Source organism: Oryzias melastigma, linkage group LG13 (assembly GCF_002922805.2).
Source record: "Oryzias melastigma strain HK-1 linkage group LG13, ASM292280v2, whole genome shotgun sequence".
NCBI lineage: Eukaryota > Metazoa > Chordata > Actinopteri > Beloniformes > Adrianichthyidae > Oryzias > Oryzias melastigma.
In genome coordinates this window covers 481,885-487,884 of record NC_050524.1, presented here as the reverse complement: position 1 = coordinate 487,884, position 6,000 = coordinate 481,885, and positions in this window count along the sequence as shown.

Sequence of the window (6,000 nt, the reverse complement as noted above, 5' to 3'; positions counted from 1 at the left end):
TGCTCCTGCTGCTCCTCCTCCTGCTCCTCTTCCTTATGCTCCTCCTGCTGCTCCTCCTCCTGCTCCTGCTGCTGCTCCTCTTCCTTATGCTCCTCCTGCTGCTCCTCCTCCTCCTGCTCCTCTTCCTTATGCTCCTCCTCCTCCTGCTGCTCCTCCTGCTCCTCATCCAGCCCTCCATCCGTTCTCCACAAACCAGAACTTCTTCAGGATTTCTTGCTCGTTTTCTCTCTGATCTATCAGCCAAACAAGAACGGAGCAGAAAACCATCTCAGATCAAGACGAAAAGAATGTTTGACTTTAACCAACATCAAATGGTAAATGGCGTATACTTGTATAGCGCTTTCTACCCTCCTTCGAGGGCCCAAAGCGCTTCAGTCACAGACCCATTCACACATTCACACACTGGTGGTGGCTCCGCTGCCGAACACTGGCGCCAACCTCCCACCAGAGGACATTTGGGGTTCAGTGTCTTGCCCAAGGACACTTCGACACATGGGCGGGCAAGGCGGAGTCGAACCCGCTCACTTCTGATCAGGAGTCGACCGCCCTACCACTGCACCACAGCCGCCCCATAAAATCAGAATAGAAACGATTCTGCTGATGATGAAATCCTCCATCACAGAACCTGAAGGAAGCTGTAAAACTGTTAAAGAATTGCAGCAAATGTAAATGTTTCTTCAAAACTTATTGATAAACTGTTAAATGCTTGAAACTGTCTGACAGTCTGAATGTGAGGAGATCCTCAGTCATCCAGATCTCATCAGGATTCCGGTCTTCAGTCTGATGATTCTGGTTCTGCTCTTCTGGTGACGTCACTTTTGTTTAAACATTTAAACGTTTGTTTTATTTCAATTTGCTTCATTGACGATAAAAATGAGATAAATCTCAGAATAGATTCATGAAAGGTCTCAGACTCTTCCGTGACTTTGGACAAAAGGACTAAACTATCAAACATTTCATTTCTGATCAAACTTTGATGAAAGGTTTCATTTTCTCCTCAGGTTGACGGCACTTTCTACTCTGAAAAACACCCCTCAGCATGATTGCTCCACCTCCATGCTTGACAGTGGGTGTGTTCTTGGTGTTGTAAACCATGAAGGTGTTCTTTGCCAGCACTGCCACACATTCAACCTACTGAGCTGTTCTAGGATGAGATCCACTAGATCCTGTTGAGCTGTTCTAGGATGAGATCCACTAGATCCTGTTGAGCTGTTCTAAGCTGAGATCCACTAGATCCTGTTGAGCTGTTCTAGGATGAGATCCACTAGATCCTGCTGAGCTGTTCTAGGATGAGATCCACTAGATCCTGCTGAGCTGTTCTAGGCTGACGTCTCACTGCTCTCCTGATCATGGAAACCCACCGGGTCAGATCCAGTTTGGAGCCAAAGACCTGAAGGTTGATTGATGCTCATGTTCCAGGATTTCCTGTGGAAAGTTGTCTTTCCTCCAGGTGATTAGTTCAAGCAGGTGTCGGTATTTCAGGTCTCTGGTTGATTCTGTCTGGAGCAGAAATCTTCATGGTAATTCTTATTTCCCTCAATGAAATGTAATCAAATAACATAAATCCTCTGTATGTTTATGGTTTGACAGACACTAAATTGATCTTTTCCAAAGCAAAGACAAAAGAAAAAAATCTGATTTCTTCAACACCTTTTGTCATTAAAAAACAGTCTGGTTTCTTCTGCTTTCTGGACCAGACTGCTGATCCAGACCCGGCGGTCAGAACCAGAGCCGTGGGCAGAGGTCTGAAGGTCAGTCGGAGGCTGCAGCTGCTCCTCCTTTCTAAATCCATGATGGTGAGAAACGCTGCAGGACACAGCTCCTCCCCCTCATGATCACCTCCTGCTTCAGGAGGACTGTAGAGGTTTGTCACGGAGAAGAGGGAGGTCCACATGCAGCAGGAGGAGAACCAGCAGAGAGAGATGCTCCAAGTGTGTCTTTAAAACCCTTCCGCTCTCTTTGGGGTCCAGATGACTCCGCCCACATATGGATGTGTGATTCCTTCCATGACAAATGTGGACAAAGGTGGACAGGATCTCTGCCGTGGACATTAGTGAGACTCAAATATCAAAGATAAAAAAGTTCAGTCAGACCCCACTGTCTTGTGGGGTCCAGATGACCCCACTTTAAATGTGATCAAGCTAAGGAGAGCAGAAGGGTTTTAAACCAAAGACCTGAAGCTGCTTCATTCCAAAGACTGCAAATAAAGATTTAGGAAGTCTGACGTGTCCTATAGAAAACACCTTTCCTCTGGAAACTCATTCATTCATTCGTTCATTTATTCGTTCATTCATTCATTCAATCATTCGTTCATTCGTTTATTCATTTATTCGAGCATTCACTCGTTCTTTCATTCCTTCGTTCATTCATTTGTGTATTCGTCCATTGTTCTTTCATTCATTCGTTTCATTCGTTCATTCATTCATTCATTTGTTTATTCGTTTTTTCATTTGTTCGTTTGTTCATTCATTTATTCGTTCATTCGTTTATCATTCATTTGATCATTCCTTTCATTCGTTCATTTATTTATTCATGCATTCATTCGGTCATTCATTCATTCATTCATTCATTCCTTCATTAATTCATTCATTTGTTCAGTGATTCATTTATTCGTTCATTTATTCGTTTATTTGTCCCTTCATTCATTCATTCTTTCATAAATTCCTTCATTCATTCATTCATTCTTTTGTTCATTTGTTCATTTATCCATTCATTCAGTCATTCATTTATTCTTTTTTTCATTTAGTCGTTTATCATTCATTCAGTTATTCATTCATTCATTCATTCATTCATTTGTTCAGTCATTCGTTAATTTGTTTATTCGTTTATTCATTCATTCATTTATTTATTCGTTCATTCATTCATTCATTTATTCGTTCATTCATTCATTTGTTCAATATTTTTTTTCATTCATTCATTAGTTCATTCATTTAGTCGAGCATTCATTCGTGTATTCAACAATTTGTTTATTCATTTGTTTATTCGTTCATTGTTCATTCATTTCATTCATTCGTTCATTTTTTTCTGTTCCTTCGTTTGTCATTCATTCGGACATTCCTTTCATTCGTTCATTTATGTATTCATGTATTTATTGGGTCATTCATTTTTTCATTCATTCATTCCTTCATTTATTCGTTCGTTCATTCATTCATTCGTTCAGTCATTCGTTTATTCATTCATTCGTTCATTCATTCATTCACTCGTTCATTTATCATTCATTTATTCATTTATTCGTTCGTTCATTCATTCATTTATTCATTCATTTGTTCAATCATTTATTCATTCATTTATTCGCTTTTAATTTATTCGACCATTCATTTGTTCATTCATTTGTTTATTCGTTTATTGTTCATTCATTTTTCAATCATTCATTCGGTCATTCATTCATTTATCCGTTTGGTTATTCATTCATTTATTCACTCATTCTTTATTTCGTTTATTTGTTCATTTATTAATTTGTTCATTCCTTCGTTCATTCATTCACTTATTTGTTCATTCATTCATTCATTTGTTTATTCATTCATCATTCATTCGTTCATTCATTTCATTCGTTCATTCATTCATTCATTTGTTTATTCGTTTAGTCATTCGTTCGTTCGTTCGTTCGTTCATTCATTCATTCATTCATTCAGTCATTCATTCATTCATTCAGTCATTTGTTCATTCATTCAATTGTTTGTTTATTCATTCGTTCATTCATTTATTCGTTCATTTATTCGTTCATTCATTCATTCTGTCATTCATCCGTTCATTCGTTTATTCATGCGTTCGTTTAGTCGTTCATTCATACATTCGTTCATTTATTCATTCATTCTTTTTCATTCACTCTTTCATTTATTCATTTGGTCATTCGTTAACTCGTTCATTCATTCATTCATTTATTCATTCATTCATTTCTTTATTTGTAAATTCTCTTATTTGTTCATTTGTTCATTTATCTATTTATTCATTTATTCGTTCATTTGTTTATCATTCATTCGTCCATTCATTTCATTTGTTCATTCATTAATTTATTTGTTTATTCGTTTATTCATTAGTTCGTTCAGTCATTCATTCATTTATTCATTCATTTGTTTGTTCAATTATTCGTTCATTAATTTATTTGTTCATTTATTCATTCATTAATTTTTTTAGTCATTCATTCATTCATTCATTCATTCATTCATTCGCTTATTCGTTTAATCATGCATTTGTTCATTCATTCGTTCATCCATTTTTTCATTCATTCATTCTTTCATTCATCCCCTCATTCGTTCATTCATTCGTTCGTTCAGTCGTTTATTTGTTCATTCATTCGTTATTTCATTCACTATCCCAGTCATTTGTTCCTTCATTCATTTGTTCATTTATTCATTCATTCATTCATTCATTCATTTGTTTAGTCATTCATTCATTCATTCATTCATTTGTTCATTTGTTCAGTCATTTATTCATTCGTTCGTTCATTTATTCATTCATTCATTCGTTCATTTATTCAGTCATTCATTCGTTCGTTCATTCATTCATTCATTCGTTCATTTATTCATTCATTCCTTTGTTTTGTCATTTATTCATTCATTCGTTCATTCATTCATTCAGTCATTTATTCATTCATTCGTTCAGTCATTTATTAATTCGTTCGTTCATTTATTCATTCATTCATTGGTTCAGTCATTTATTCTTTCATTCATTCATTAATTTGTTCGTTCAGTCATTCATTCATTCATTCATTCATTCATTCATTCATTTGTTTGTTTATTTATTCATTCATTTATTCATTCATTTGTTCATTCATTCGTTCAGTCATTTATTCATTCATTCGTTCCTTTATTCATTCATTCATTCATTCATTCGTTCAGTCATTTATTCGTTCATTCATTCATTTGTTCGTTCAGTCATTCATTCATTCATTCATTTGTTCGTTCAATCATTCATTCATTCGTCCAGTCATTTATTCATTCATTCGTTCATTCATTCGTTCAGTCATTCATTCATTCATTCATTTGTTCAGTCATTCATTTATTTATTCATTCATTAATTGGTTCATTTGTTCAGTCATTTATTCATTCGTTCGTTCATTAATTCATTCATTCATTCGTTCATTTATTCAGTCATTCATTCGTTCGTTCAGTCATTTATTCATTTATTCGTTTATTCATTCATTCATCCGTTCATTCATTTGTTAAGTAATTTATTCATTCGTTCGTTCACTTATTCATTCATATATTCCTTCATTTATTCATTTTTTCGTTCATTCGTTCAGTCATTTATTCATTCATTCATTCATTAATTCGTTCAGTCATTTATTCATTCATTCATTTATTTATTAATTAATTCATTCTTTTAGTCATTTATTCATTCATTCGTTCACTCATTCATTCGTTCGTTCATTTATTCATTCATTCGTCCATTTATTCATTCATTCGTTCATTTGTTCAGTCAATTATTCATTCGTTCGTTCATTAATTCGTTCAGTCATTTATTCATTCATTTATTCATTCATTCGTTCAGTCATTTATTCATTCATTCGTTCACTCATTCATTCATTCGTTCATTTATTCATTCATTCGTCCATTTATTCATTCATTCATTCATTTGTTCAATCATTTATTCATTCATTTATTTGCTTTTCATTTATTCGACCATTCATTTGTTCATTCATTCATTCGTTCATTTATTTGTTTATTCGTTTATTGTTCATTCATTTTTCAATCATTCATTCGGTCATTCATTCGTTTATCCGTTTGGTTATTCATTCATTTATTCACTTATTTTATATTTCGTTTATTTGTTCATTTATTAATTTGTTCATTCCTTCGTTCATTCATTCACTTATTTGTTCGTTCATTCATTAATTTGTTTATTCGTTCATCATTCATTCGTTCATTCATTTCATTCGTTCATTTATTCATTCATTTGTTTATTCGTTTAGTCATTCGTTCGTTCGTTCGTTCGTTCATTCATTCATTCATTCATTCAGTCATTCATTCATTCATTTGTTCATTCATTCAATTGTTTGTT